Genomic DNA, 24,182 nt, shown 5'->3' with positions numbered 1-24,182 from the left:
TCATAGCGCGCCACCGAGTGAAGACATTTTCAGAATCTGATCTCAAGATTCTACAGTGTCGGAGAGCAGTTGACAAAAGCTCTGGGAAGTGGCAGTGGGAGCAGCCTGAGAACATACATTCTAATGATACCCTCTCTGCTCACTCCTAATTTGATAATGGAACCCAGCCTCCTCTGAGATTTCTCGCATCGCATTTTGTGTGCGATGGAGGGGGAAAAAAGCAGTCGCTATACGAGCCAAAGCAAAGCTAGTAAATGTCATAATTTGTTTGTGGGCAACCCAAGTGCATTGGTAGATTATCTTTAATGGAGATAAACAGATACATATGCATGTTTAACAGACATCACAGAGCCATTAATGGACTCAACTCCGGGAGTCTATTCATGCTGTGTTGGAGTGAACGCGTGTTTTTGTACACATTTGTGTACTTTGTGTTTGTGCACTATTGTTTACTTTATTGATTTGAAGCCATAGCAGGCAATGAAACATTTAGAAAATCCCATAGATTTTGTTGTGTAATCCCACACACATGCGCATGCTGTACTGTATTGCACACGCACGCATGCACGCACGCACACACATGTGCAGTACATGGGCACACTCACACAAGGATTAGGGATACACATGGCATGGCTGTTTACAGAGGCTTTCCCTGTATCAGTGGCCAGCAGTGAGTCAGGTTGCATGTCCGTAGATAATGCTGTGGCGTTCATTCCCTGCCAGCAGTCTCAGCCAAACCCCCGCCACCCATTCATCAATACGTATTAGTGTGTGGTAATGTAGGGAGGCAGACAGGGCAGTCCACCCTGTGCCAGGCAGACGCTTGATCCGTCTGAGCCAAGCCGCCCCGTCTCATCCTGGGACTCCGGAACCCGTTTATTGACTATGTGGAACTCTTTCTGAAGATTTCATAGGCAGATATTGAAGGGGGACGTTTTACACAGAGATGCTGTATGAATAAATATATAAATACAGTACATAGTATATAAGCCGCGGCGGCCGTATGCATTATTCTTTTTCATATCACAGCTTTTCCTTCCCTCCATCACTCCCTACTCATTGCTTTATTGAAACGCGCCGCTACCACTCAGTAATGGAGGCTGCTGCCTTTACTCCCAGCCCCCACGCCCCCTCCCCCTCTCTCTCCCGTCTCCCTCTCTCGTCTGAGCCTATAAAAGTTGGGATACTTTAATAAGCAGATAAAACGAGGAGTGGAAATATGTGTGTGTGTGTGTGTGTGTGTGTGTGTGTGTGTAGATGAGAGAGATGATGAAATGGAGACTGATGCAGGGAGGGAGGGCGGGAGGGATGGAGGGCGGGCGTTGAGAGCCACAGGTGACGGGTCTCATCCTCTTGGCTGAGTTCTCTCTCCATGTGTCAGCTCTCTCCTCTTTACCTCGTTCGCCCTCCTCTCTCTCTCTCTCATGCGGCCTCTTGCACACGGACGAATGCACATCACACCCACACGCACGCCGGACCACCTCCTCCTCGCACTCTGCTGATCACTTCCCATTTCTTACCAATTCTCCTTTCTTATTCTGTCTTCCAGACCTTTCATATACAGTACGCTCTATGCTGTGTGGATCACTGCTTGGATAATTAGCCGCAGTTCATTAATAATGAATAGGATGAGGCTTTTGTGGGAGTCAGAGTTTGCCGATCTTTCTGTAACTCTCTCTCTCTCTCTCTCTCTCTCTCTCTTGCACGCACACACGCACGCACGCTAAGGGGCTCATCAATTAAACAGCAGAGTTTCCCCAGCCTTTTGATTAAAGATAACGAGGAAAGGGGATGATCAATAGCGACCTGTGTGTGTGTGTGCGTGTGTGCGTGCGTGCGCGCGTGTGCCATCCATGCCAAGCTGCCAGTGTAAGCCAGAGTGCCAACCAACCCCACACTGCTCTTCTCTCTGCCTCCCTCTCCCTTTATCCATGCAGCTCTCTCTCCCCCTCCTCCCGTTGTGATTTCCTTTCCCCTCTGTACCTCCTTATCGTCTCTGTCGGGTGGAAACCTCATATGTACAAAACTGTTACTTTGCAGGATTCAAATATCTCAAAAGTAGCAGATTAGAATATGAAGGGGGCACGTTGGCACAGTTGGTAGTGCTGTTGCCTCACAGCTAGAAGGTCCTGGGTTCGATTCCCGCTGGGAACGCTGTGGGCGCTGGCAGCGTTTCCTCTCCTCCGTGTCATCAGTGCCCATACCCGAGCCGAGGTTGTCGAAAGGGCCTTTCTGTGTGGAGTTTGCATGTTCTCCCCGTGTCCCCTAGGGTAGGTACCCTCACAAAAAACATGCAGTAATCCTGGTCTCTAAACTGCCTCCCCCTGGCCAGCCGGGGCGCCTGATGGAGGGGAAAGGAACTGGTTGGAATAACGTGTTCCTTCCACACGCTACGTCCAACCAGGGAAACTCCCCCCTGTCAGGTGTAAAGGAGCGACTTGGACACTCATGCATGAAGGAAGCATGAGTTCAAGTGACAAGTCCGTTGCTCTCCCCAAGTTGGCGGAGGGTGTGTAGAGTGTGTAGAGCCAGGATCACATTAGATAATTGACAAAGGGGTGAAAAATGGGTTACAAAATCGTGGGATAAAATAATTATTCAAAAAATGAATGAATATGAAGATAAGAGGTTTCTGCCCAACAGCAATGGTATCTTTCCTTGTGCTACTCCACTCCCAGCAGGAGGCTGGCCGCTGGAGGAGGTCAGGTGCAAGGTGATGTGTGATGATAGTTTTAGAATTGAAAAGCAAACCATCACATCACAGCTCAGACTGTCAACAGATTGGACCACCAGGACACCCCTGAAGCAGAGTTAGCCAAGGGATTACACACACACACACACACACACACACACACACACACACACACACACACACACTATATCTGAACACAGGGCCTGCCCACACAGCTTGTCGTATCTTTCAGTTGCCTTGAAGTGTGGGCCAAGTGTCTCTAGCCGTCTAGCGGATGGTCTTCTGATGGACTACTTAATCAATGCTGTGTGTGATTATACTTGTAGATGGATGCACATGGGTGTCTTTGCTGCTAGGCTCCTGTCCAATAAGTGTCTCTTAACAGCGGTGTGGGCGGAGTAGTCGTGCCAATCACATCGAACAAAACGCGCTCACGCGCTCGTCCTATCGAACAGAGCGTGGGGGAGGGAATTCAAAATGGCCAGAGTCGTCGTCCAAGCCACACGGATTCTTTCCAGTGCTTTCTTTAGCAGCATTCTTCAACCAGTGAGTGTACTGTCATAGGAACAAAGCATGTACCCAAACGTGGTTGCTATGGTTTGCATATCCATATATATAGTAATTCAGCCAGAATGCATACCACAGAATACAGCTGGGTGATATTATTATATCCATATTGTGATAAGTGTATATCATCATTTTGCAGTCATACATTTTTGATATAGCTTACATGTAGTCTTTACCTGGTTTTAAAGGCTAAAGTTATTAAGTAGTGATAATTTTTTTTTTAATTATTAAACTTTTTTAGCTGAGTGAAGGCCTCTATTCACATTACTACTCATTGTTCTCAATATTCAATATTCTCTTACCGATACAGTATATATTCTGGAAGCACCAGGTCCAATTCATTGTCCAAACATAGTTACATCATCTGTATTGAGGTAATCAGTCAAAATGATTATACTTGGAACATCAAATGCTTGCTTGCCTTCCTCTTGCTCCACTCTTATACACTCTGTCTCTCTCTCTCCCTCATCATTCATCACTGACCTGTCCAGTAAGGCAGAAACGTTGCCCCCCCCCCCCCCAAAATATCTTTAATAATCACTTGTTGTTATGGTAATGGCAGGTGTGATCATGATGGCTTACCAATAACAGTAACAAGCATTGTAGAGGTATATGCTGTTTCTCCGCATTGGTTCCGCAACACACCCCGATTTGCAGAATTTGAGCCAGAATTGAGAGACTTTTATCCAAAATGTACCACTGAAGGATGAGTAGCTGTCAGTTTGTAGAAATGAAAGGACGACAGGGAAAGGGATGGAGGCCGGGGCAGAGGTGAGAAAGAGAGAGAGAGGTACAAATACACACACAGACTGCATGAACAGATGGACCATTCATCTTTGGCCGTGTCCCCATTACACTTCACCACTTCTCTGTGGCACCTGCCACCTGCCCCCCCCATCTCAGCAAGATTCCTTTGTTCTGCTTTATCCCTTTGAAACGGACAAAATCAAAGTCAGTCTGATGAACATCTACTCTTGAATGTTTCTTGTTTCCCTGTGTACGTAACTACGTATAACCTCTCTCTCAGTCCTTTGTTTCTCTCTGTTCATCTCAGATCTCATCCCCTCTCCTTTTGGATAAACCCCATCTTCTGCTACTCACAGGTGCCCCTTTTCCACCAAAAGCACTGGTTCCATTCTAGATTCTTTCATGGAAGCGCCGCGAACCGCGTTGCGTTTTTCACCAGTTTTAGGAGTCCCCAATTGCCCTGGTCAGCAATGTGTTGAATATGATCGGTCGAACTGTCCATTTCATGGGGGAAATTCAATCGGGTATAATTTCCCCTTTCTTTTCTTTTTTTTAATGATGATTTTTCGCTTTCTTTTGCTATTTTTCATATCGCATCTGCATCTTCCAACCTGTAGAATTAATAGTGACACAACCAAGAGAAATGCTCTGTTTATTTTCCACATTGACTTGCATACATACATGTATGAGAGAGCTTGGTAAGATCAGCCTGGACTGAGCAGGATTTAATAAGAAACAAATAGACTTCATAAGTATTCATCTATTTGTTAATTGTTTTGTGTCTCTTCTGTTGAACTACAGGGTAATAATAGCCAATGTTCTTGTTTTAATTTATCTTTTCCACTATGTGGGAGAAACTTTACAGTGGTAATTTATGCAGTTCTAATGAAACCAATTTATTTGGTTATGAAACATTTTTAATGCAATGTATTCATACTGTACATACATACACACACACACACACACACACACACACACACACGTGCGTGCGTGCATTCACACAATACACTTAGAGACAGATTTAGTTGTCTTGTTGCCATAGTGCCCGATAGAGTAGGATATTTCTCTGATGAAATACACACTATCCCCAATAGTTTTCTGAACTCATCATCACCATACTTATTAAGTATGGTGCACTGCATGCATTATTCATTATTACACGTCAGCCATGAAACACTATGCCTCCTGCTGACCATGCTTAAATGTCTGTACCCCTAAATACCTTTCAATCATGCCTGAGTAGCAGTGAGCACTGGGCAACCATTTCTAAACTCATATCCCATGCTTGTACTGTACTGTACTGTACTGTACTGTACTGTACTGTACTGTACTGTACTGTATGTACTGTACTCGTCTCCTCTGCTCTCCTATCCTCTCCCCTCCCCTCCCCTCCCCTCCCTGGCCTCCCCCTCCCAAGGCTGTCTGGATGTCTGCAGCCAGAGAAACTACTTAGGGCTTCAGACTCTCATAAAGCCAGCTGTTTAATACAGGAGCATGCGAGTTGATGGGCTGTGTCAATTCTTCTGCAAAGGTCTTTAAATTCCTTTTTAACGCCAGTGTTTACAACCCGTGCGCGTGCGCGTGCGTGTGTGCATTGCGGACAATGGCTGATGGCATATAAAAGAGAAGCATTGTGGCAGTATTATTCCACCGACACTCAGGATTGGTAGAAATAGAGGCTCAGGTTAAGATGGCTGTCCTTATCTTGTCAAGAAATGCAGCATTACAACACTGTTGAGGAGGAGGCCGGATTCCACTATCTTTCCATTTGTCTCCAGCCACTTCCATTCAACAGTCTATTTTCTTTTCTTTTCTTATCTCCCCATGTCATCTGTACACCAGCTCTAAATTTCATTTATGTGCTCCTTTTCTCTCTTCAGTGGTAACTGTATCCTTCTCTCTCTCTTTCTCTCCCACTCTTTCTCGATCTATCTGCTCTGTTATTTCATTCTATTTCCCCTTCCTATCCCCACTCCATTTGGATATCACGTCTCTCTGTATGTTGTATTCCAATAAGACTGCCTCCGCTTCACAAGCGTCCTTCAGTTGTACAAGGTGTCTCCGTAGCCACGGCCAGTTGACCGCAGATGAGAAATGTTTGACAGAGTACGAACTGAGTCGCCGGCAATGTTTCTCTTCATCGTAGCTATTTTCTCCATCTGCACTGGTTACGTTGCACATCTGGCAGCACGCTGAGAATGGTAATAAGATTTCACTGCGCCACAGTGTCGCTAATCAGCAAACTGCTGTTGTAAATGGGTTTACACTTATAGCAGTGTTCTACAGTAGGTTCAGAGGTGGGACTCAAATATTAAGTTATGGTGGATTCACAGGTGGGATTCGAACATTGTCTCGATGGAAGAAGTTATAATAAGATTTTTGATCTAGATTGGAATTACATTTTATCAAGTCTGAACAGAAAAAAACTAAAACTAAAAAAGCGCATGAAATCTAATTTTTGCAAATCAGTTGCAACCACATTCCTATAGGTGGTTTGATGACGTATTGGCGATGCCACTGAAACTGTGTTATCACTACAGAGCCAGACAGTTTATTACCGACAAAAACATTTAAAAACGTGCTGGAATGGCAATGGGAGATTCACATGCCCTCTTTGGCAGTGAAAGTGCTGGTAATGCCTCATATATGCGACCGTTTTCATTAAAGTCTCATTGTGGCAGCATACTGTAGTATCTGCAAGCAGACAGGCTTGTGTTAATCCATTGACAAAACAGAGGAGAAGTGAATGGTTTTATCTTTTGTTCCCCTCTCTATTCACTATTACAGGGACGCAGGGGTTAACTAACCTAATATGTTCAAGATATGTCCAAGAGGACATATCTTGAAATGTCAAACTTATAATCGCTCATTCTTTTTGAGGGGCGCTATCCCATTCAACGTCTGGCTTTCAGAAATTACGTCATAAGGCAGCCCAGTCTAAGTATGGACGTTTAATGACGCAAAAGAAACAGAATCACTCGTGACACCATGTGGCAGCCAAGTCTATGGACTTTGAATGTTCAAATGTTTGCTTAACCAACAGCACCCCAAAAAACAGGACCCCAGCCAAGTCTATGGACTTTTAATGTTTGTTAGAGTACAAGAAGCGAGGCGCCCCTCGCTTCACATGAGTGAGATTTTAAACGGGTGTGAGATGGCACCACAAGTGGGACGTAGTCAGGAACCCATTGCCGTACCTCCGCACTGACCCTTCTGACTACGACTACTTGAGATAATGTAGTGCGACCCGCTGGAGCCTGTACAGCTGATTGAAAACCAAAGCTGTCACTGTTGGTGGGGATATTGAATAATGGGCCTTTGTTGCTCACAAGAGCGCCCGGCTGTACAGTAGCAGAGCGGCGGTGGGAGCCGACAGAGACGCCGCAGGGCATCTCAGCTACAGTCGAGGCCAGGGAGATCTGTCGATAATAAACAGCCAGGTTGTTTGTTGCTGGATCGATCCTGTTTACCGAGCCTGGAGCGCTGCTTCACGTCTAATTGGCATGTGCACTGACAGTGCTGCACTGTACTGTACAGTACATGCCCGAATTATGCCAGAATCATTACAGCGCTTCTTTTTTCATACTTTGCATGCAGCCGCATACACAGTACTGTATATTGTTGCTTGTAGATCCGCTACTTTTTACATGTTTGAAACTTGAAAAGTAACGGGACATATGAGGTTTCCACCCCGACAGAGGCAATAGTGTGAGTTTTGGGTTTACGGTTAATTCTGGGGAGAACTTTGTACGTTCACACAAATCACTGGAATTAATTTATCCAGTAATTTATGCTGACTGGGTATTTGTTCCGTAAGGTACTCCCCAGGGAACTAGGAATATTACATTCCCTAATTTCGTCGCATGATGGTGTCCCTCGCTGAAAATAACTTTAACTGATAAATTGGTTGTTTTCAGCAGGTGACACCATTCAGCGCCAAAGTATAAAAATAGTCTTTAGAGTGTGCAGGGAGAAACACCCTGGGGAAAAACAAAGTTTCCTCTATAGCGTGTTGCCTTAGCGTTTTGTCAATCAGTCATCAGTTTCTTGAATGACAGCCTCTGTCAACAGCCACAGCAGGGGGCGGTGGTGGTGGTTGTTTCCCGTTTGGCTCTTTTGCTTTGCCTCTTTGTCTCAAAACACCAGAGGAACCAAATCAATGAGCAAGCCGCTCACACATTAGAGAACAAATAGGGTCCTGTACCTAACAGCGTGCTGCGCTGGAAGCACAATGGGCCCCATAGCAGGCCGCTCCTTTGATGGAGAGATGAGCGGTGATCGATGGCTTTGGCGTGGGCTTTCCAGTTTCTATCATGATGTGAGTCATTAAGGCTGATAAGGCTGTTGCATTCTTCTCTTCTGACTGCATGGCAGGAGATCGACCAGAGACAGAATAGTTCCACTGTAAGGCCTGCTGAAGTCTCTCTCTGTCTCTCCTGGCTTTGTGTGTTGCATTTCCTTTGACCATCCCTGATCTAGCATCAGATCGCAATTGCGCATATCATGCCGATTGTGCTACAGCGTCTATACTTTATACTTTATACGTTCTGTTTCGTCGCGTACGTTAGTTTGGGCTTCCTTTTCATAAGAAGACAGTTCACCTTCAGCAGCTTGATCATGAGACTTATACCGCAGCTGTCTGGTTAATAAGACGTATGTATAACGTTGTGTTTGTAACTTCCAATGTCTCCACTGATACATTTCTTTCTTCACATTCCTCATCATTGAATTAACTCGACAAGCCAGAGCGAGTGGTCCGTCGAGCTTCCAGGCGAAATGGCTTTCCTTGATTCGATCCTGCTCCATGCACAGGATATGCCAGGTAGTTAAATGACATCGTCGAATAACCCGGCGACTGTGGACCTGAACTAGGCTGCTGGAGCCCCCCCCCCCCCCCCCCCCCCCCCCCTCATCATGCAAATGAGAGCGCTTGTTACTGGGTGAGTGAGCACAGAGAGGCCCATTGAGATGTTATCTCTAAAGTGTGTCATGTGAGGTATATGGAGGGAGGGGATGGAAGCTCCGAGGAGTGAAGCAGAGAAAGGAGTCTGTCAACCAGAACGCGTGTCTTTCTTTTGATTGGCTGCCAGGGTCATTCGGGTCAAGGAAGTGACATCTCTTTCAATGCGTCTCTGCGCCTCACGTCATTGTTTATTAGTGCTCGAGTGGTGCTTTTGTGCATGCATGCCACACATGTACAGTAGGTTTGCGTGAGGCTACTTGAATGGGCATGCACATCCTGTCTTCCTCTTGCCTTTATATCCTCACTGTAAATTACAGTTGTTTTTTTGTCATCAAATGTTTTTTTATTTAAGACAAAATAGCTCAATCAAACATGTTAACAGTAACCACATTACAGTTGTTGCTCTTACAGTTGTAACTATTCACCCTTACTAATGCTCATTATAAAATGGCATCATTTCCCTGTACTCACTCAGGCTGTGTACAGTTCAGAAACCTACCAGCTATAGAGTGTCGCAGTCCCGCCCCCTTTCAGAACGACGAGTGGCCCCGGAAATGATTCTCCATTAATTTTCTCCATAGGCTTTTCAAAAAGTATTTATATAAAGGCGGTTACACCGCGGACAAAGCCAACTCGGATCGTGACAAATCATGACAACAAACACAATATTTTGTGCCGATCAAATAATTTGAAAGAAGAAAATAAAGGCAGGATACAACACTATTTGTTTTGTTTTTCTTCTTACTAATTATTTGATCGGCCCAAAACATTGTAATTATTGTCATGATTTGTCACGATCCGAGTTGGCTTTGTCCGCGGCGTAACCGCCTTTAAATAAATACTTTTTTTTATATTACTCCTCCAGATTCTGTCCAAAAATCCCGCAAATCGTTACACAGTATCTCTATAGTCATGTGTTCAAGACGGATATTTCATATTCCATCCTAATTGGCTAACATTGGCTTTCAAAGTTTGCAGGATTGGCCCGCTTTGAACTAAAATCATGAACGCAGCATGCAATTTACGTGAAATCTTTCACAGACTTTCCTACTATGCTGAGGAATATATGATCCCACCCTTTTCACATTGGCCTGTTATAGCGCCACCAACAAGTGGATTTTTGCAAAACACATTTTTGGAACAAAATGCCTCAAATCATCCAATTGCCATCCAAGGCGTAAGAAGAAATGGCACCCTTTTCACATTGGCCTATTATAGCGCCCCCAGGAGGCCACAACCTGACCTGGCCTCCCGAGGGGCACTTTATCTAGTTTATACTGTACTTTGTCATGCATCGACCATGTCACGTGCCAAAAATAGACAATCTACACTACAGCATGATGCGGTTAGTGTTCCTTCCTTCTGTTCACACACACACACACACACACACACACACACACACACACACACACACACACACAACGCACTACTGGCACTGCATCTGTGTTCGGGTAGCCATCTCCTTAGCAACAGGCTCTCTAAACACAACCTACTTTTATTTCATCTCTTCTCTCTTCACATGCCACCATCCTTTCGTTCATCGTCCCCCCCCCACTGCAGTGTCCTCGTCTACGAACCTGTCAGCGCTCAGGGCCGACTGGCAACGCCTCTGTTCTGTAACACGTTTCTCTGAAATGCGTCCAGCATCTCATAGCCGCCCACCTACATCTACTCGCCATAATCCCATCTGCATAAGTATGGGTGTGAAGAGAACCTCTAGGACTTGAGGAGGAGTTGGAGGAGGCTGGCCAGGGAACGGGGAAGAAAAGTGGGATATCCAAAACGGATAAAGCTATTATCAAACTTTAAAACAGGGAGGCAAATGAAAGACAAGGTGGTGAGCGGTGTTAGAAAGTACCGAAATGAGAGAGACGTAATTTGAGTCAGAGGAGTGGAATTTAGGCGAAAATGTGGGAGTGAGAGAGAGACATGCAGACAGAGGCAGAAGCTGAATTCCAACACTCCATTTTCTGCTCACTCAGACTCACTCACTCCAGCGGCGGTTCCGGTGAAATGGATGACATGACGAAATACTCAGACTTTATTTACGGGGGCCAGTTTCGAATTACAACGGTCCGTAGGTGCCCTTTGAGAGCGGTTTTGAGTCAAGGGATTCACATGTCTTAATTGCTGTTCTTTGGTGGCATAGGAGCTATAAATGAATTTAGTCCCTTGTTTGAGCTGAATCTAGGTTGCACATGTTTTGTTGAACTCCGGTGTTGTGGGTGTGTGGACTTCATTGACATTAAGGAAGTATTTAGACAGGTACATGGGTATCTTGGTGGTGTGTGAATCTTGTGGACCAGACCCATTGCAATATGCTGTACTCTGTCGTCAACCCTAAGCCATTCCAGCCTGTCAAAATGGGCAGGGGTGAGGTGGGTTCGGGGAGTGAGGCCAGGCCAAGTAGTTGCCTGACCGGTTTGTTTTGGGAAGTCTGGAGCCTTGTTTTAAGGGACTTTGAGGTGCTGTGGTCCCAAGAGGTTCATGCATAGTCGAAGAAACCTTGTAAACGGTTTCCTTTTAGGGTCTTCAAGGTGTTTTTGTTGACCAGTGAAGAAATCCTGTACAGGAATCTTGTTCTTTGGTTGACTTTTTTAGTTAGGCCATGTATTTAAAGACCTCCACCATGTAAGTTTATGCGAAGTTCACAAGATGATCACATATTTTGGCAGGTCACCAATTTCACCGTAACACTGTCATGCTGGAGGACAGATGATGGAGGAAGCGAGGAGGCAGAAACTTGAGTATTAAAATTTGGCTTAGAGATAGATAGAGAGGCAGAGAGACACAGAGAGAGAGAGACAGAGATGTGTGGCCGAGCTGGCGGGCTGCTCTGCTGATTTACATGCCTCTCAGACCTCGAGGAATCAAACCTGCCATGAAGCCAGGCCTGAGAGTTATGACTGTGTTTGTGTGTACGTGCGTGCATGTATGTGTGCGTGTAATGTACCTCTGTGAACATTCCTGCTCACATGTGCAGTCACTTACCTTTGTTCTCAGCTCCATTGTGTACATCATTGTCAATTAAAGATACGTCCTTGATTGACGCCTCAGCCTTCGTGGGTGGTGTGCGTGCACAGCATGCGAGTGTGTGTGCGTGCACGTGTGTGTGTGGTGTGTGTGTGGTGTCACTCAAAGCCAGAGAGAGAGATAACCGTGTAAAACGAAGCAGGAGTGCGGCATGTGAATTCCTATTGAAATAGATAGAGATGGAATGTATCTGAATAAATTAGACGAGCAGGTGGGTGTTTTGAGGAGAGAGGGATGATGAAGTGGTCGATGAGGTGGAGAGAGAATGAGAGAGAAACCTTGTATCTCCATATTTCAACTTTTTGTGTATTTTACTAGCTTTTGCGATTTATTAGCACTTGTGAGCTTGTGCTGTAGATCTGCTATTTTTTTTACTTTTGAGAAAAAAAAGTGTGGTTTGGTTATATGGGTATACTGTATATTGAATCAAAGAAAATAGTTTAATGAACATAGCTAGGGACCTAGTGACTAAATAATAACTACATCGGATCCATGGTTTATCCATTTTCAGAAAAGTATGAGGATAATATATTTTATTTATCTTTTTCATGTTTTTCCTAATCACAAAGTGCTACAGGGTTTAATAACAACGGCATAAAAATAGAAAAGAACATTACCAAATGGCAACAATATAAGACCCTTCTTAAAAAGTAGATTAAAAACGAATTAAGGCATAGAGTAATTAGACCTACGGGGGAAAAAAGGACTAAAGAAAAGCTTTGTTAACCACTTAAACCACGTGTTGTGAGCTTGTCTTATCAGCTATTTCCAGCTAAAGCCTTCCCCACAGTAACAGAAAACAGAAGATACACTAGCATAGAGCCCTGAGGGACTGAGTCAACCATACCATAGGTTAAAAAGCTTTTGCTTATACTATAGTTGTTCGTTCCACATACACGGTTTCCAACTGACAGCGACGCAATGGGTGCAGTGAGGGGGGAGGAACAGGAGTCGAGAGCAGATGGACAAAATGATGTGATGAATAAATATGTGGCCTGAGACACTGAGGAAATGCAACGCAGACTGCTCTCCGTCTCTCTCTCTCTGTCTCTCTCTTTCTCTCTCTGTCTCTCTCTTTCTCTCTCTGTCTCTCTCTCTGTCTCTCTCTGTCTCTCTCTCTCTCTCTGTGTGGACGACTGTGGAATGTGGTTGAGGCTTCAGGACCTTCATGGTGGCGTGTAGACAGACCTTGTGTCTAAGTCCTGAGCATAAAGAATACAACTGTGTCTTTGTTTTGCCTGACTAAAAGGCAATTCCTTCAATATTTTTACATTAGGTCGGACAGAGAGAGAGAGAGAGAGAGAGAAAGAGAGAAGAAAGGACAAGCCATGACATTTGATTTTAACTAGCAGACTAGACACCGTATTCAGGACCACAGCCTGGAAGAGACATTCCTTACCAAGGTGCTAAAGTGCCAATGTCTTAAGGATGCTATTATTTACTGTGTGTGTGTGTGTGTGTGTGTGTGTGTGTGTGTGTGTGTGTGTGTGTGTGAGTGTGAGTGTGAGTGTGAGTGTGAGTGTGAGTGTGAGTGTGAGTGTGAGTGTGAGTGTGTGTGTGTGTGTGAGAGAGAGAGAACTTACAATTCAATTCAAAGGAGTTTTATTTGCATGATAAAATATGTTTACATTGCCAAAGCAAGTGTCAAAGTATAATAAATACAGTTAAAAACGGGGAAAGTATATACAGTTGGAGGGCATACAGCATTGCATAAACAGAGCTATGTCACATTGTGTCATTATACAGGGTATAAAGCTTTCTGGAAACGAGTAGCAGCAATCTTTTGCAGTCACTTTAGGACAAATGGCAGCGTTTTCTCTTTAGACTATTTAAGTAGTATATAAAAAAGCCTCGGATGTGTTTAAAGGTATAGCAGCTCTGTTTACATAAGCAGTAGGTCTAGTGGTCTATACTTGGTACAGTTATTAGTCCTTAGGGTGGTTGTATTCCATTGGCTAACCTTCTTTTATCACAACAGTTCACAAAATGTTGCTGCCGTGTTCTGTGTATCTCTGTCTGGACTGAGACCATTTCTTTTAGATACTGTTCACAGCAGGACTGTTTACACAGCAGGACACTCGCCAAGGTGATTTCCTCAGGAAATTATTCATGCCATCTCAGAGGACCGGGAAACAGCTTTGTTTTTTGTTTTTTACAACAACCATTATTGGACCACCTCCCCCCTTCCCCATGGGGCGAACAATTCTGCATGCATAAGTGGTTCTTACAGCTACGTTGCCAACAGCGTTGTACTGTTATTAACACACACACACACACACACACACATAAAGGAGTGCTCGTTTTCTTCGGGTTCACCTGTCACGTACGTTTCTGTCCCTATCGGTACGTAACTCCGACGGCACTGAGTCGACTGAACGTGACTTCGCAGCACTCGGCACGGTGACTCGCTCGCCTAAGCTCGCTTGGCGGTGCCTTCTCGTGGCTCAATTAAGTCACATTCAGGCACCTTTTTCAATTTGACTGGGTATCCAATCGTACTACGACATATATAGTCAAGTGTGTTATTGTGTGCATCTTGATGTTGGAGGCATGCTTCTGTGTGACGAAGACAGAGCAAGGAAGAGCAAGAAAACACCATTCGCATACTGACTTCTCATTCTTAAACCGAAAATCACACTCGAGTGAAGTGAGGACCGCCTGGTAATGTTTATTTAAAGTGCTGTAAACAAAGTCCATATGACGTCACGTTTAGTGCTCTAAATAAACATTAAAAGTCCATAGACTTGGCTGCCATATGACGTAATTCCGAAAGCCAAACGTTGGAAATGTGGTCAAAAATGTATAGTATACAGACCCTCGTCCGCCACCCCCTCTTCCCTCTATCCCTCTCTCCTCCTGACAGCCACCTCTCTGCTCAGAAACCAATTGAAGAAACAACTTGGCTCGACAGCTCAAACCGCCTTCTTGCAAACCCTGTTAGCCCCTTCTTCTCTATTCCCTCTTTCTCTCTCCGTCCAGAAAACAAAAGTCACTTTTTTGTGGTCATTACAATAAATCCCTCCTCTGGCTGCTCCTGATTCATGGGCGACGAGGGCAAATGGTGTCTCGGAGGGAACAAGTTGAGCTATAGGGTTACCCTCTTGTGTATTTATGCAAGATAATGCATAGCCTTAAGGGAATTTTAGGGGAATAATCACATCAGGAGAGGCCTCTGTCAGGCAGCAAAGCCCTCTCAGTGCCATTAGGGCAGGTTTTTGTTTCTATTATTTATAACCACGTTGGAGAAGATGGCCTTGTGTGTGTCGTCGTTACTCTCCCCTGTTCTAGACCCCTGTCTGTCTTCTTGTAGTGTTTTATTTTTTTTATTCCTCCATGGTTCGTTGCCGTGTGATTTATGACTCCTGTCGCTGAACCCTGGCCTGCTAATGATGGCTGTGAACTGGTTATAGGGGCAAAGGGTCACGGCTATATCTTTGCTGTTGTGATGTGGCTCCATGTTCCTCCCTCCCTCCCTCCCACGTGCCTCTCTGTCTGGCTGAGTCCAAAATCACTCACTCCTTTACTACTCCCTACTCCATATATGGGGGGTTGTCTGTAGGGGACTATATACTGTACTGTATACATAGTGAGCTCATCTGAGAAATTAACCACTTAACCACTTAAACCCTATACTTAGTTGACTGGATTCCCAAAGGCTCAAACTACCATCCTGTTAAATATCTTTGTCTAAGAGAGACCGCATGCTCGCATGATTATTTTGTGCTGAATGTTATGATAGGGTAGGCAGAATAGGGATGATAGGGTTCATGTGGTAAAAGAAATAAAACTTTTCCCTCTCTACACCAAATCTCTTGGCATTGTGTGCTAATACAGTAGAACTGCCATTTTAGCCGAATGTTCGCATATCCCAGTCAGAATAGGGATGCTAGGGTTCATGTGGTTAATACGCTAATACGTCACAGTTAATACGTTATTGTCTCCACCAGGCCGAAGGCATGGGGGGAGAGTATGTTTTGCACTCCGTCCGTCCGTGTGTCCGTCCGTCCGTCCGTGTGTGTGTCCGTCCGTGTGTCCGTGAGCAGCTAATCTCGGCCACCGTTAACCCGGTCGATGCCAAATTTTGCACACACACTCCCTGGATGCCAACGATGAACCTCTGCCCCAAACTTTCCAGAACGGCCTGTTATAGCGCCACCAGGAGGCCGCTTTGTGCAAAACAAGTTTTTGCAGAGTACACCTACAGATTTTGTCCAAACATCACGCAAATTGGTACACAGTCTCTCTAGAGCCATTCAACGAAACCGGTCTTTCAGATTTCTCACACTCCATCCTGATTGGTTAAGATTGGCTTCCAAAGTTCACAGGAGTGCTCAGTTTCAAACAAAATGCTGCAAATCATGAACACATCGCGTCATTTCCGTGAAATTGTGCACCCACATTCCCACTAGGCCGAGGACGAAATGCCACATGAACAATTTCAACTCAGCCTCAAGGTGGCGCTATAACTGGCCGAAAAGTGTTTTTACCTCTAACTGCACGGATCTGTGGATAACTTTGTATGCCAACTCCCTAGAGGCCAAGGAAAAACCTTTGCCTGGAATTTTTCACCTCTGCTCTTTATAGCGCCACCAGGAGGCCGACATATGTAAAACACATTTTCTATTATTACTCCTTCAGATTTTATCCAAATTTCACGAAAATCGGTACACATGATCTCCATAGTCATGTGATCAAGACAGGTTTGTTTGATTTATCATATTCCATCCTGATTTGCCACGATTGGCTCCTACAGTTTTCAGGAGTAGCCCGCTTTGTACAAATCGCCACAACTCCTCAACGCAGCGCCCGATTGCGATGAAACTGTGCACGCATATTCACACTAGGTTGAGGAAGAAATCCTGGTGGAGACCTGTGCCCAGAAGGGCACTTTTTCTAGTTATTACTGTCATACAATGCCATTCCATTCAATGTCAGCATTTTTTTATGATATACTGTAGATGATATGATGATATAGGATTTGCTGTAGTGACCATTGGTTCTAGCCTACTTTTCACGGTGCACTGTGGTATTGAAAGAGGTATTGCACTAGAAATGTTGGACACTGCCTCTCTCACATGACCTCTGTGGCTCCCGGAGGGAGGGATGCAGAGCTGGAGATGTAAGGAGTAAGGAGTATGAGGAGACCTTGCAGCTGAGTGGAATATGAGATTACGGCGCTCTCTCTCTCAACATGTCAACCCAGCGTCTCCTCCCAGGAATGGAGACTCATAATTAACCTGTGGAATCATCCAGATATCATGTCAGACAACCATTGGCTTCTCACTCCTCCTCTTATCCTCTCTCAGCATCTTGTCTGTTGTAATTTTGAGGACTTTTGCAGAGGTTAATGACAGCAACACAGGTCTTGGGAGAGCTCCAGTAATGTTCCATTTCCAAGATCCTCCAGTCATCAACCATATAAGCTGTTACAGGACCAGGTATTACACTACGGCGCTGTCATATGCTGCTCTGTAGTTCACCTATACATCTCGCCAGTAATGGGAGCTCTACTTGCCGCCGTGAGAAAGACTCCCAAGATGATCTTATTCCGCTGATAACCTTCAAGTTCCCTGGAAATGATATATCCATTAGACACAGAGCCATCAGTGCGAAAGTGATAATCGATGTCTGAGGCTGAGAGATGATGTTCATTTCTTACACAGATTTAATAAAAGATTAATTGGGTTGAAGCCGGGTTTGCTGTGCTTTCCATGGAACATCTAATTCCCAGTATATAAATCTGTGCTGTTTTTAAGTGCATGGGAAATTCGGTATCCCATGTGAAAAGGTCTCTCATTGCAACACCCACCCTCTCTCCCTCTCTGCCCTCACTCTCTCTCGCTCTCTCGCTCTCTCTCTCTCTCTCTCTCTCTCTCTCTCTCTCTCTCTCTCTCTCTCTCTCTCTCTCTCCCTCTCTCTCTCTCTCTCTCTCTCACACACACAGTAAAATTAAATTAAATTCAATAGGCCTTATTGGCATGACATTTGACAAGGCACAGTTACGATTATGAAAGCCCCGTTTCTCTCTCCGTGGATGTCTGGAATGTCGTCGAGGCTTCAGCATCGCACAGTGACGTGTAAACACAGAGATGTCAGAAGAGGTCCCGCGCAACAGAACGAAATCATTACTCCCTTTCACTCATGAAGTAAAAGGGAATTCCTACAACCTTTTTTTACATTAGGCCTGACAGAGAGAGAGAACAAACCGTGGCTTGGCTTAGATTTTAACTGGCAGACACAGTATCCAGGGGATGGCTACAGTAATACAGTATGACTGTGTCTGTCTGTGTGTGTGTGTGTGTGTGTGTGTGTGTGTGTGTGTGTGTGTGTGTGTGTGTGTGTGTGTGTGTGTGTGTGTGTGTGCGTGCGTGCGTGTGTGAAAGAGAGAGAGACGCACGTGCACGTACAGTATGTATATGTAGTGCATGTGTAAGACTTGAGGGCTAGTCTAAATGGGTCAGTGAAACAGATTTAAGGTGGCCAGTCTCCCACTCTCCCACTCTTGGCTCACTCCTCTTCCGCTCTCTCTGGCTTTCTCTCTCTCTTTCTCACTCTTTGGAAGCATTCCATACATTCCTTGGCTTCACTCTCCACATACCCAGTGTGACTCTGTCCCGCTCTGTTTAAATGCTTCAGTTGTCTCTCTCCCACCTCCCCGGCTCCCTGGTTCCCTTCAATCCCCGTAGTGCATTCTTGTTCTTTTGGTTTTTTCTATCCTCCCCTTGCTCTCTTTCTTTCCTCTATAACATTCATTTTTTCATTCCATCATTCCTTTCCATCACTGCATTAAATCCTCCATTCCGCTCATATAATGTTTTATCATCTTTCTCTCATTTCCTCTCTCGTTCCTGCCGGGTGCAGTCAGTGTCTCCCGTTATTGCTCGCTGACAGCAATCTGCGCAGAACCATCGCCCGCCATTGATTCCACACATCCCATAAAGCAGGGCTCGCTTTTCTTCTCTCTCTTATTATGACAATTAGGGCTGCTCTCCGGGAGATCCACCGCATGTCTCTTAGTCCACATAAAGAAAATGGAGCAATCATAAAACCCTCTTCTCAAATACCCTTTCCCCATAGACTGGTGCTGTGTTATGGGCTCACGTATACTGTACCCGAAGTGATGCAAGGCTTCTAAATGTCAGATTCGAGATATGACTCAGGGTTGTGCCATTGTTAGTGGAAATTAGCTATTTTTCAAAAGGTTAGTAAAACTGTTTCAAAGAATATTTGAAAAATGTTCTCTTCTGGCACAAATATGGGGGTCCGCAGCCAAATATATATATATATCAATTTGGGGTCCTTGGCACGAAAACGTGTGTGTGAACTACTGATTTAGAAGGCATTAAGTAGAATCGGCCTCAGGTTATTGGTTTTTAGAGTATCGAGAGTGCACTCATGGCTCCGTCTGGAATCTAACGGTAGACATTGCAACATATGGTCTGTGCACTAATCAATCGCCCACTGGGGCACTCCGCGAAGCCTCAGACTTTGTAACAGTTTGAGCAGACTGTACGTGTCTCTCTCTCTTAGCGGTCAGTGGAGCACCAAACCCTCCAGGATCTTGTTGATTCTCCTCCTCCTTAATATCTGATGGATGAGAGTAGTTCAACGAGACAAAAGAGTTGATCTCATTTTCCACACAGGCCTGTCTAAAGGTACAAACATTTACCACTAGCACGGAACGCAGTGGCATTACACAACCACGGCACAAACGTAAACACTGGCACAAGATTGATTTAGGAAAATATTTAAAAACCAAGTGCAGGCCTAGAACGTACGTAATCAAGTAACAATCTGTGCAACCATTAATCGCGGCACGGAATTTCAATGAGCCGTGCGCCAGTGTTCCATGTCCGGTATTATACCTCTCACGACACGCACAAATGCATGTCGAGAGGAAGTTACTGTTGCTTTTCACTGTGGTAAAGAATTACAGTCAATTTCTGCACCAACAACGATAAAAGGGATTTGCGTGGAAAATGTCCAAGTTGGACATTTATTCCTCCTCTGTAGGGATTTGTTCTTTTTACAGTAGGGTCACCAACATGAAGAGGAAAGGCTATCGCTACTGTAGCTTGAGTGAGACGTTCTACCAATATTCATACCTCTGCATAATACTTCAAAATCCTTCGTTTAATAATTTAATCCCAAATAGCCCGTCCGGCACAGTGGCCCCATTAAAGCTGCTCTATTTCATTACAATCTTTTCTCTTTATCTAGGACATGCATAATCTTTCAACTGCTAGTCCAATGTTTTTTCTTTCTTTCTGCGTGCGTGCATGCGTGCGTGCGTGCGTGCGTGCGTGCGTGCAAGTACAGTATCTTACTTGTGTGTAAGAAGAAGCACTTTCACAATCACACATCACACAGGAAGGGCTGACAGAGAGGGAGAGAGAGAAGGGGGACGAGTGAGAAAAGAAAGGATGAAAGCAAAAGATACAGAGACTGGAAAGGGGGGGGCTCATAGAGAGAGAGAGAGAGAAAGAGAGAGAGAGAGAGAGAGAGAGAGAGAGAGAGCCATAGTAACCATAACGAGCGATAAAGACATTAGGAATTTCAGAGCATATTAAACTATCCATTTGCATGCTAAGCATACAGCCTGCAGCAGGACGGGGTCATTCCCTTTTTGTGGCGGTCGTTGATTCAACATGGCGAGAATTCCACACAATCCTCCTTTCATCACCACCCAGCCCTTCTCCTCTCTTCTCTCCACATCTTAATTAGTGTCTAAAGACGACGCGGCACGTCATCGATCGTCCGAGGCAATTTGCCACCGAGAGGCCCATTTAGACTCTGTCGAAAAGGTTGTGTTGTACAACAAATGCGATCCGTTTTCCAACTAGGGAAAAAGTGTTTTATTTAATGACAGTGACGTTCGAACAAAGCAACAGGGCCATATGCTTACCGAGTTGGTTGGGGTTACTCCCCAACCCTCCCACCACACATGATGGAGATGATTTCAGCAGCTAAATAACCTCTTAATGACTTTGCTTAGGAAATTACCTGCCTAAACACTCATGATAAAATCAATCTGGCACTGTGGAAATTGACAAATGAGCAGTTCTGTGTAAACATCGCCAGGGTGGACGTAGGGCGGATATGACTGCTGCTCTGGTAATCAACAACACTGAAGGTAGTTTGGCATTGATTGGACATTAATGCAGATGCAGTGAATATCGTCTCTGTCGGGTGGAAACCTCATTTTGTCCATTTGATTCAAATTAAAAAATAGCAAAAGTAGCAGATAAGCTAAAAACGTGTTTAGAGCTTGTAGATCTGCTACTTTTGATGCTTTTGTGTGACGCCGTAGCATGAACAAGTAGGACGTTAATTCACGAAAAAACTATAAAACGTAAAATATGGAGGTTTCTTTCCGACAACAACGATACACAACATAATCTAATCACGGATGGATATTTGACAGCATTTTTCTGTCTAGTCCACTGTAGTGTCCTCAATGGCATCACTCTGAATAGAGTATTGTGGACACAGCCCCTGCCATTACCATTACTGAGTAATGGTAATGGAAGGGGCTGTGTCCACAAAGGTGTTTTCTTTCCCTTGAGTACATGCTTTCAATGGGAGCGTCTGCAAAAAAAGAAAGAAAAGAAGGAAAACAGCAGCTTGATGTGGCGCTGAGCATCTACTTTGCAGGTGTATTTTGATTGATTGAATGAATACTTTATTAGTCAAAGATGTTTGACTAATAACTACATTTTTTCCTAATATTTCCAACTCTGGCTGCGTGGAAGCATCTTTAGGAGAGTGCCTTGAATTTTCAGCTGGGACAAAATTCTTAGGTGGACACATGCCGGGCGAAACGGCTTATCTCTCCCGTGCATACATTATGTTTATCAGAGACATTAAGTGCAACGCTGCTACTTAGTATTAGGCTGCATACAATGAAAGTAGTTAAAGTCACCTTTAATATGACATTAGTGACATTCATTGCCATTATGATACAGAAGTGTAGACCCTCTAGTGCGCACATTATGATAAACAGCAAATGGCAGTATATAGCACTGTACTGTTGTCAGTGATAACATTATACTGGCACCATACGTCAAGCCTTGTTCACCGAATGGTCTACAATGTAGCCATTTGTCATCATTATAGGGACACTTTGGCTTGGAAACAGTAGTGCATAATATACACACTAAGATGCGCATGTGCGCGTGTGCAACCACACACACACACACACACACACACACACACACACACACACACACACACACGCACACAGCACACAGCACACAACACACACACACACACACACACACACACACACACACACACACACACACACACACACACAGTCTGCTCTCTTCACTTTTGTATCTACTTATTCCACTGGCACTGTCCCATGAAATCCTATAGCCCTCGGTTTCTAATTATGCTAATCGAATGCCTACTGCCTGACATTTATTCATACATTATTAATAGCAGAAACAATATAATCTCTGGTTGGTTATACTGACTTCTTGACTTTTCATCTTCTTTCTCAGTCTCTCTCTCTCTCTCTCCCTCTCTCTCTCTCTCTGTCTCTCTGCTCCCCCACCATTCATCTCATTATTCTTCTCTCATCTCTCGCTCCATCTTCCTCGGCCCCCTGACCTCCTTTCTTCCCTCTCCTCTCCACCTCCTGTAAATGTGCGGTTTGGGTGTCAAGCAGTTACTCTGACGTCAACGAGGGGGGGAATTTGAGAAATGTCCCATAAAGATAATGTGTCCTGATAAGGCCGTGTGCCCATCATGGCTCCATTAAACAGATGGGGCTTCACAATAGCTGTATAAACGGCACTTACTTCAGGGAGAGAGAGAGAGAGAATGGGATATAACAAGAGACAGAGAGAAAGATGTATGTGCATAGTGAGACACAAACAGAGCCTGAGGAACACACTGCAGTTAAAGACTCACTATGTAACTCTTTCCAATGAATAAAATGTAATTTTGTCAAATTTGTATGGTAGAGCAGTGGTTCTTAATCTGAGTGTCGGGACCACCCCATGATTTAGGGGGGTCCCCAGCCACAGATGACAGTAAAGTGTCAAATAATATAACAAAGTGGCTGGCCGATCTACAAGCTCAAAGCGTGTGAGCTTGTAGATCTGCTATTTTCACAATATTTATCTGTGGAAGTCTGGGAACTGAAGCAAACTAAATACATATTATGAAAAGTGCTTGGAGGGGGGTGGTCCCCAGTTCAAATTAAATTAAATATATCTTGGTTGTATTTTGTCTCCCTGTTCTTCTATTGCAACATGTATGGGGTCAAAGGTCATGTCTCACCTAGACACAGGATCTAACACGAATTTTGACCTGATGGTCAAGATTCAATTCATCCCCTGAGCAAGCAGGCCGGCTCTATTAGCTCAATGGAAAAAAAAAATGTCAGGACTTGCAGGAAAACCAGGTTCAAATCCGGGGTAGAAGAGGAAAGTTACATAGTGCAGCTTTAAATTTGACTGTGTAAATGCGGTGGTGTTCAGTGGATACTGACAGAGCATGGGAGTGTGTGGCATTTGCATTGTGCCATGCAGTGCATCCGTAACCACAAGGAAATTGCTGCCTTCTTTTATTTTGCATGACGAAATCCAACATTGGGTATTCAAATATGACAAGTTGCAATTGCACACGGGTTACAAAACCACCGCTACGGTGATTAATTTCTGTTTGCAGTGGAAAAGATTGAAGGGACATGCCCCACTTGCTTTTTGAAGAAAATTACCCTATACTGCATTCACTATTAATTCAAAGGGGAATAAAAGCAGAGGGGTGACGACGAGTGCTTATAAATTATGTTTGTCATATTTCTGGAGGATATAAATTATACCTCCACGCTTGGCTGTTAGCGGGAGAAGCAACGGATAATCACTGGCGAGGCGAAGTTGAGAAGAAGTGCTCGGTGATTGGTTACACTCCGAAAAACACCCATCACAGTTCGAGCATTTAGCGTAGCAATCTGTCTGGCATGTGCACTGTCAGTTCTTATGGGTGAAGTCAATAGCAATTCCCTGTGCTTTTTCCAAAACGCTGCTGTTATTTCCTAGATGGATTGAATGGCCTGACTTCATTTGCGTTTGTATTTTTCAGGAGCATCACATCCAGCATTGCTCCTCCGCGCTGAAAGATATACCTGTGGTTTAGCAGCACGCAGACTGCCCATTCTCTCCCTTAACC

General features: G+C 44.6%; 1 protein-coding gene across 3 annotated transcripts in view; it reads left to right on the top strand.

Moving 5' to 3' along the window:
* Nucleotides 1–24,182, top strand: part of sema6bb (sema domain, transmembrane domain (TM), and cytoplasmic domain, (semaphorin) 6Bb) — a 173,712-nt gene that overhangs the window by 45,688 nt on the left and 103,842 nt on the right. The gene's annotated exons all lie outside the window — the stretch shown is intronic.

The sequence above is a fragment of the Protomyctophum parallelum genome, assembly GCF_964188405.1.
Source record: "Protomyctophum parallelum genome assembly, chromosome: 6".
Classification (NCBI taxonomy): domain Eukaryota; kingdom Metazoa; phylum Chordata; class Actinopteri; order Myctophiformes; family Myctophidae; genus Protomyctophum; species Protomyctophum parallelum.
This window is presented reverse-complemented; position numbering and strand designations above follow the sequence as displayed.